Source organism: Canis aureus, chromosome 6 (genome assembly GCF_053574225.1).
Source record: "Canis aureus isolate CA01 chromosome 6, VMU_Caureus_v.1.0, whole genome shotgun sequence".
NCBI classification, from domain to species: Eukaryota; Metazoa; Chordata; class Mammalia; order Carnivora; family Canidae; genus Canis; species Canis aureus.
This window is the reverse complement of record NC_135616.1, coordinates 7,443,849-7,453,579: the sequence shown is the minus strand read 5'-3', so window position 1 is coordinate 7,453,579 and position 9,731 is coordinate 7,443,849. Positions and strand designations below refer to the sequence as shown.

Here is a 9,731-nt window from a genome sequence, read left to right as displayed (position 1 = left end):
GTTTGTCTCTTTTCATCCCTCAGTTCATTAGTTTGTTTCCTAAATTCTACATATGAGTAAAATCATATGATATTTGTCTTTCTCTTACTAATTTATTTTACTTAGCACTGTACTATCTAGAGCCATCCATGTTGTTGCAAATGACAGGGTTTCATTATTTCTTGTGGCTAAAAAATATTCTGTTATATATATATATATATATAAATATTCTGAAATATATATATATATATATATATCACATCTTTTTTATCCATTCATCTATCAATGGACAATTGTACTGCTTCTCCATATTTTGGCTATTGAAAATAATGCTATTATAAACATAAGAGTGCATATATCCTTTCGAATTAGTGTTTTCATATTTTTTGGGTAAATACTCAGTTGTCATCACTGGATTGTAAGATAGTTATATTTTTAATTTTTTTGAAACATCCATACTCTTTTCCATAATGGCTGCACCAGTTTGCATTCCCACCAACAGTGCAAGAGGGTTCCTTTTTCTCCACGTCCTCACCAACACTTGTTGTTTTCATGTTTTTGATTTTAGCTATTCTGATACATGTAAGGTGATATCTCATTGTAGGTTTGATTTGCATTTCCCTAATGATGAGTGATGTTCGGCATCTCTTCATTTGTATGTTGGTTATCTGTATATCTTCTTTGGAGAAATATCTGCTCATGTCTTCTACCCATTTTTTTTAAAGCAAATAATCAACAAAAATAAAAGACAACCTACTGAATGGGAGAAGATATTTGCAAATGATACATCCAATGAAGAGTTAGTATCCAAAATATATAAAGAACTTATACAACTAACACCAAAAAAACAAATAAGTAGATCTCATCTAAAAGTGTTTTTCACCCCCTTTCTCTGCAGAATCACCATGGTGGCCAGGACCCTGTACACATATCCTGAAAACTGGAGGGCCTTCAAGGCTCTCATTGCTGCTCAGTACAGCGGGGCTCAGGTGCGCGTGCTCTCCGCACCACCCCACTTCCACTTTGGCCAAACCAACCGCACCCCTGAATTTCTCCGTAAATTTCCTGCTGGCAAGGTTCCAGCATTTGAGGGTGACGATGGATTCTGTGTGTTTGAGAGCAGTGCCGTTGCCTACTATGTGAACAATGAGGAGCTGCGGGGAAATACTCCAGAGGCAGCAGCCCAGGTGGTGCAGTGGGTGAGCTTTGCTGATAGCGACATAGTGCCCCCAGCCAGTACCTGGGTGTTTCCTACCTTGGGCATCATGCACCACAACAAGCAGGCCACAGAGAATGCAAAGGAGGAAGTGAGGCGAATTCTGGGGCTCCTGGATGCTCATTTGAAGACCAGGACTTTTCTAGTGGGCGAACGTGTGACACTGGCTGACATCACAGTTGTCTGCACCCTGTTGTGGCTCTATAAACAGGTCCTGGAGCCTTCTTTCCACCAGGCCTTTCCCAATACCAACCGCTGGTTCCTTACCTGCATTAACCAGCCCCAGTTCCGGGCTGTCTTGGGGGAGGTGAAACTCTGTGAGAAGATGGCCCAGTTTGATGCTAAAAAGTTTGCAGAGAGCCAACCTAAAAAAGACACCCCACGGAAAGAGAAGGATTCTCGGGAAGAGAAGCAGAAGCTCCAGGCTGAGTGGAAAGAGGAGAAGAAGGCTGCTGCCCCTGCTCCTGAGGAGGAAATGGATGAATGTGAGCAGGCACTGGCTGCTGAGCCAAAGGCCAAAGACCCCTTTGCTCACCTGCCCAAGAGTACCTTTGTGCTAGACGAATTTAAGCGCAAGTACTCCAATGAGGACACTCTCCCTGTGGCACTGCCCTATTTCTGGGAGCACTTCGATAAGGATGGCTGGTCCCTGTGGTACGCTGAGTACCGCTTCTCTGAGGAGCTCACTCAGACCTTTATGAGTTGTAACCTTATCACTGGAATGTTCCAACGGTTGGACAAGCTGAGGAAGAATGCCTTTGCCAGTGTCATCCTCTTTGGAACCAACAACAGCAGCTCCATTTCTGGAGTCTGGGTCTTCCGAGGCCAGGAGCTTGCCTTTCCGCTGAGTCCAGATTGGCAGGTGGACTACGAGTCCTATACGTGGCGGAAACTGGATCCTGGCAGCGAGGAGACCCAGACGCTGGTTCGAGAGGACTTTTCCTGGGAGGGGGCCTTCCAGCATGTGGGCAAAACCTTCAATCAGGGCAAGATCTTCAAGTAAACATCTCTTGTCATCATCGCCTAGCTGCCTGTACCTGCCCTTCAGGGAGATGGGGGTCATTAAAGGAAACTGAACATTGAAAAAAATAAAAAATAAAAATAAATAAAAGTGTTTTTCACTACAGCGCAGTACCTTATGAGCACTCTACTTGACGTTGCCAAGTTACAAGGTTTTTCCACTCTGGAATGCAAACTCTTGCTGGTCCTGTGAGAGTTGATGCAGTTGTTCTCTTAACCCTTTTGGGCAGTTCTTTTCCTGGCTTGGGATGGATTTATCACGTGCACACATGGATCAGTACTCAGCTGCAGACTGGAGGGGGCCCTTTGCAGACCTCCAGAACTCTCTCTGTATATAGCTCCCACCTGTCTGGTTTTCTGCCCTGCAAACTCCAGCCCCATATTCCTAGCATCGTCTCCTGAACTCAGGGAGACTGCCTGTCTATTCCTGGTTGCCCTCCTACCATGTTTGTTTCTCCTATTTCAGGAATCATACCCCTGCCTTAATGTCCAGTGTCTGAAAACCATTGCTTATGTATTTTGTCCTGTTTTTCAGATATCACGTCTTGACCAGAAGTGAAAATCTCAAATTTACGATTTATACTAATAATTTTGATTTCCATAATTCTGTCTTTTCTACTTGCCTTTCCACTTCTATGTTAGGATTTCATGAAACCAAAGCCATGTTAAATGAGAATCCATGGTTTGGAGGAAAGAAGGAACAGGGGGTTAACAAAGGTAAAGCCCAAAATAGTGCACCACACCTTCACTGGTTTCCCTCTGTGAGGCACTGTGCTTCGTGCCAGTCAGGTATTACACATTTGCATAAGCCACATTCTCCCATAGGGAATTATAGAAAGACTTCAGGATTTCTCTGTGAAACTAGAGGACACTCCTACCCCTTGCTTTTGTTCTTTGCTTCTCCCTCCATTCATTTCCCAAGCCTCCCATATAAGTATTTCCCCAACCAGAAAACCTGTGTTTGCTGCTTGCAAGTTGTGGGTATCTGTGATCCTTTCCTGTTGCTATGGGCTTCCTAAGACTGCCTACTCATTCATTCAGCCCTGATTGGAGAAGAAATGATAAAGCCATTAGCTGCATCCACTTAGGGATGATCTTGCAAAGCTTGACTCTTGTCCTCATCTCATTTCAATTACGTGTTTTGTTTTCCTGAATTTGCTGATGCTTTGTTTATGTTGGGCACGTGGGCAGCTGCACTGGCCTCTTTAGAGCAGTTTGTGCTCTTGCAGGAGCACTCTGTTCTGCTACATTTGTGTCACACTTTTGCTACACAATGAAAGGCTGAAGCTAGGAGGTTCAAGGAAATGTCAGTCTGTGATGGGTGTGAAGCTCCACTGTGCTCTTCCACCTTCTGGAAGAAACATTACTTTAAATTGATTTGCCATTTGCAAAACCACAATCCTAATAAATATTTCATTAGAAGGTGCTACCAGCTTTTACCAGGACACTATCTCTGCAGACTTCAAATCTAATCTGAGCTAATTCTTAGACTTTGCTTATTTTTTTGAACTTCTAATGGAATCAAACAGCAACTTCTTCTTAATAGAAGTCTAGCCAAAGAAAGGCTATATATTGTTGTGCCCAAGATTGCGAATCCGAGAAACCGCCAAGGAGCCGACACCGATGCAAACACACGAGGGTTTATTACAGGCTGGAGCCTGGGTCCAAGTGTACCCGACACAGCGGAGCAGGGAGTTGGACCCAGGCTCGAGCTTGTAATAAACCCTCGTGTGTTTGCATCGGTGTCGGCTCCTTGGCGGTTTCTCGGATTCCCGATCTTGGGCACAACATTTGGGGGCTCGACCGGGATCCAAGAAACCACCAGGACCCCATCCGGAGGGTTTCACGCATGGTGAGTGCACTCAACTTTTTCCACCTTTTGCGTGCATATTTTCTGAGAGCTCTAAACTGTACTGTTCCTGTAGGAATTCCCATCTGTATTGGGTTGGCATTGGCTTAGGTGGACGCACTGGCGGGCCGGCGACCGGGGGTGTTGAGGAGACGTCCCTTGCCCCTGCCTGGCGACGGGGGTCCTCATCTGTAAGGAGGACGGGGTCCTCATCTGTAAGGGGGACGGGGGTCCTCATCTGTAAGGAGGGCCAGCTGCCAGCCCTTCAGGTTACTTTCTGTCTTGTCTCCGCGGCCACTCAGAACATTTGTCTGTTACCGTGTTCTTGTTAACTATTTGCACGTTGGTCTGTGTTACTATGTCCTTGCTAACTGTGCATTTGTCTGTGCTGTTGGGTCCTTGTTAATCGTCTTTACTGTCTGTGTCTTGGTGTGGATCGGGGACATAATGGGGGAGACAGAAACCACTCCCCTATACCTTATGCTCTCCCACTTCTCGGATGTTAGGGAAAGAGCTCGTATTCTGAGCATAGACATAGGGAGAGAGAGATTCCAAATTTATTATATATCAGAATGGCCAACCTTTGACGTGGGATGGCCCCGAGAAGGAACTTTCCACCTACCTATTATCTTACAGGTTAAGGCCGTGATCCTCAGGGACGAACCGGACGGCCACCCTGACCAGGTGCCCTACATCCTGGCCTGGCAGGACATGATCTAGAATCCTCCTCCTTGGCTAAAACCGTTTTTACTCCCCAAGGCAGGACCCACAGAGATTCTAGCCCTGCGGAAAGCCAAGAAGGAGACCAACTCTATGCCCGAAGCACCCCTTCGTCCGGTCTTCCAGGATTCCTCGCTGGAGGACCTGATTCTCCTGCCGCCCTACCGGGCACCCCCTCCCCCTTCCGCCCCTCCATTGGAGGCATCAGGGGCTGCAGAAGGGGCGCCACCCCTCCCTGACGAGGGAGTCCCTGTCGCGGGCCAGCAGCAGGGACACGCGGCCGGACCCACCTGTCGGCCCCACCTCCGAATGCGGGGCCAGCCGACTCCACCGCCCTTCCTCTCCATGCCATGAGGCCCCCCGACGAGACTGGCGAACAGCTAATGTTATATTGGCCGTTCTCCACCAGTGATTTATATAATTGGAAAACCCAAAATGCAAAGTTCTCTGATAATCCGAGAGATCTAATCGGGCTTTTAGATCCTGTTCTCTTTACCCACCAGCCTACTTGGGATGACTGCCAACAGCTCCTGCAGGTTCTCTTCACCACCGAGGAGAGAGAACGAATTCAGGTGGAAGCCCGGAAGTCTGTCCTGGGAGAGGACAGACAGCGCCTCAAAACCCAGACCTCATAAATGCTGCCTTCCCTTTGTCCCGCCCCACCTGGGACTACAACTCAGCTGAAGGTAAGGAGAGACCCCGGGTCCACCGCCAGACTCTAATGGCAGGTCTCAAAGCTCCCGTGCACAAGCCTCCCAATCTGGCCAAGGTCTATGATGTGAGGCAGGGTAAGGATGAGAGTCCAGCAGCCTTCTTAGAGGGAGTCATAGAGGCTTTTAGGCAGTACACCCCTATGAACCCAGGAGCCCCGGAAACAAAGGCCGCAATTATCATGGCTTTTAGTAACCAGGCCACTCTGGACATTAAAAAGAAATTACAAAAATAAATAAATAAATAAATAAATAAATAAATAAATAAATAAATAAATAAATAAATAAATATTACAAAGAGTAGAGAGACTGGGAGAGAAGAGCTTGCAGGACTTAGTGATAGTAGCAGAACTAGTCTATAATAATCAAGTCCGGAAGAACAACAAACCAAACTAAGTGACCGTCAGACCCGAAACCTGGCCAAGATCCTGCTGGCCACAACCATGGACGACCCACAGGAAAGACGGAGGCACCTCAAGAAGCTGGCTTCAGGGACAAGTAAGGAGGATGGCCCTGGTCCCCCTCGGGAGCGCCCTAAGCTGAACAAAAACCAGTGAGCCTATTGCAAAGAGGAGGGCCACTGGGTGAAAAGCTGCCCTAACAAAAGATCTAAGGCCCCTGCCAAGATCTTAGAAATGGAGGAGCTGGACGATTAGGGAAGTCAGGGTTCGGCACCCCTCCCCAAGCCCAGGGTAACTCTTAGAGTGGAGGGGCAACCTGTTGAATTCCTAGTGGACACTGGGGCACAACATTTGGTTTTATTACAACCCCAAGGGAAATTGGCAAACAAAACTTCATGGGTGCAAGGGGCCACGGGCACCAAACAGTACTCATGGACTACTCGAAGAACTGTGGATCTCAGCATGGGCCGGGTATCCCACTTCTTCATGGTCATCCCTGAGTGTCCCTACCCATTGTTAGGTTGGGATTTGCTCACCAACATGGGGGCACAAATTTGCTTCCGCCTCGAAGGGGCAAAAGTCCTAAACAAAGAGGGGCACCCGATTCAGGTGCTTGTCCTGAGTTTAGAAGACGAATATCCTCTCCACCAAATGCCCTCAGCCCCAATGACTGACACTGACCGTTGGCTGCAGGAATTTCCCCAAGCGTGGGCAGAAACTGGGGGAATTGGGCTGGCCCAGCATCAACTGACCATATACATAGAACTAAAACCGGGGGCAGATCCTGTCAGGGTCCGCCAATACCCCATGCCTCTAGTAGCATGAGAGGGGATCACACCCCACATACGGCGACTACTGGACTCGGGCATACTAAGGCCCTGCCAATCGGCATGGAACACTCCCTTGCTGCCGGTTCAGAAACCGCACTCTAATGATTACAGGCCAGTCCAGGACTTGAGGGAAGTCAACTGGCAAGTAGAGGATATGCACCCTACGGTCCCAAACCCATACACCCTCCTCTCCACCCTGCCTCCAGACAAAACTTGGTATACAGTATTAGATTTAAAAGATGCCTTTTTCAGCCTGCCTTTAGTGCCCAGGAGCCAAGACCTCTTCGCCTTTGAATGGACGGACCCTGAGAAAGGCATCAATGGCCAGCTCACCTGGACTTGACTACCACAAGGATTCAAAAATTCACCGACCATCTTCGAGGAGGCCTTACACAAAGACTTGGGTGAGTTCCATTCCGAGCACCCTCATTTGACTTTATTACGATATGTAGATGATATCCTGTTGGCGGCAGAGGACCAGGACACATGCCTGCGAGGCACCAGGGACTTGCTCCAGACCATAGTGGCCCTAGGATACTGGGCCTCAGCTAAAAAAGCCCAGATCTGCAGAGCAGAGGTGAGCTGCCTTGGGTACAAATTAAAAGATGAACAAGGATGGTTGACGGATGCACGGAAGGAAACCGTCTTAAGAATCCCACAGCTGCGAACCGTCCGCCAGGTACGTGAATTCCTGGGGTGAGCAGGGTTCTGTCACTTATGGATTCCGGGTTTTGCCGAGATGGCCAGACCCCTCTATGAGGCCACCAGGCATCAGCAAAATTTTGAATGGACAGAGGCCATGAACAGAGCCTTTAATGACCTTAAAAAGGCCTTGCTGTCTGCCCCGGCCCTTGGGTTGCCCGATCTAGCCAAGCTCTTCTACCTGTATGTAGACAAGAAAGACGGGGTGGCAAAAGGGGTCCTTGTCCAGTACTTAGGTCCTTGGAAGAGACCATAGCCTATCTCTCCAAAAAGCTGGACACGGTGGCCGCTGGATTCCCCCCATGCTTAAAAATTATTGCTGTGGTGGCCATTATGGTCAAGGACACAGACAAACTGGCCATGGGGCAAGAACTGCATGTCACCACGCCACATGCTATTGAAGGGGTACTCAGCCCCCAGACCGCTGGATCAGCAATGCCCGTCTGACCCATTATCAGAGCCTGCTGCTAAACCCCACCAGGATTTTATTCAAGCCACCAAATACCCTGGATCTGGCAACGCTACTCCTTAACCCAGACTGGGACCCCCCTCTGCATGACTGTCAAGAAATTTTGGCACAGGTGCACGGAATCAGAGCTGATCTCCAGGACCAGCCACTGCAGAACGCGGACGCCACCTGGTACACGGACGGCAGCAGTTTTGTCCAAGAAGGACTCAGATATGCGGGGGCAGCCGTGACCGCGGAGACGGAGACCGTCTGGGCCGAGCCACTGGCAGCTGGAACGTCGGCTCCACTGGCAGCTGGAACGTCGGCTCAACGCACTGGCCAAGGCGCTGACCATGGGGGAAGGTAAACGCATAAACATCTCCGCCGACAGCAGGTCCGCCCTCGCCACCGCCCACATGCACGGAGCCCTTTACAGGGAGAGAGGGCTCTGACAGCAGAGGGAGAGACTGTTAAAAGCAAAACGGAGATTCTTGAACTCCTGAGGGCCCTCTGGCTGCCCAAGCCTTGGCCGTCCTCCACTGTCCGGGGCACCAAAAGGCAGACACGCCAGTAGCCAGGGGAAACCTGCGAGCCGATTTAAAAGCAAAAGAGGCGGCCCTTCTGGTGACCCAGGTCTTAGCTACCACGCGACCTGATCCGGGGGCACCGACCCTGCCCGACATCCCCCAACTCTACTGATGCTGACTTACACTGGATCAAACGCTTGCCTGTGACCCAGTGCTTGCGTGGCTGGTGGAGGGCCGCAGACTCCAGCATCATCCTGCCAGAGGAACTAGGACGGCGAGTCCTATCCCAAATGCATCGGAGCACTCACATGGGGACAAGGAAGATGGAAGACCTCATACGACATGCAAAGATCACTATTAAAGACTCTGGAGCAAAGATTGAGAAGATTGTGGCGAGCTGCCACACATGCCAGTTAACAAATGCCTCCGCCCATGGATCTAACCCGGGCACCCGGCTCCGAGGGGACCGCCCAGGAGCCTACTGGGAAGTGGACTTCACTGAGGTGAAACCTGGAAAATACGGGTATAGGTATTTACTAGTGTTTGTAGATACTTTATCAGGATGGACAGAGGCATTTCCCACCAAACATGAAACGGCACAGACCGTGACCAAGATACTGCTGGAAGACAGCGTACCGAGGTATGGTTTTCCCATTAGAATTGGGTCAGACAACGGCCCAGGGTAACACGTCTCTAAGGTAACACGGGGAGTGACACTAGTACTTGGGGCAGATTGGAAATGACATTGTGCATATAGGCCCCAGAGCTCAGGACAGGTAGAGAGGAGGAACAGAACATTAAAGGAGACCTTAACTAAATTAGCCCTGGAGACTGGCGGGACTTCACCCTATATAGGGTGAGGAACTCCCCATATAAGATGGGACTGACTCCCTACGAGATCATGTTCGGTCTTCCTCCACCTGTTATCCCCAATTTAAAACCTGAGGTGCTTGCTGAATTTGATGACCACCAACTTCTTTTCTCCCTCCAAATGTTACAACGAACCCATAAGCAGGTGTGGCCTAAGCTGAGGGCCCTCTATGAGACTGGGCCACCCCCGGACCCCCATCAATATCGGCCAGGTGACTGGGTGTATGTGCGGAGATACCAACACCAGACCCTTCAACCTCACTGGAAGGGACCCTACCTCGTGATCCTGACCACTCCCACCACTCTCAAAGTTGATGGGATTACTCCCTGGGTCCACTACACACACGTCTGGCCAGCTGACCCACACGCCCTTCTCACGGACTCTGTTCCAGAATGGAAAAGCCAACCAGACAAGGACAATCCCCTAAAGCTAAGACTGCACTGTTCTCACTTATTTCC

The 9,731-nt window shown here is 49.5% G+C and overlaps 1 pseudogene; it reads left to right on the top strand.

Moving 5' to 3' along the window:
- The first annotated feature begins 865 nt into the window (after positions 1 to 865).
- Positions 866 to 2,291, top strand: LOC144315467 (elongation factor 1-gamma pseudogene; annotated as a pseudogene).
- Positions 2,292 to 9,731: the final 7,440 nt, after the last annotated feature.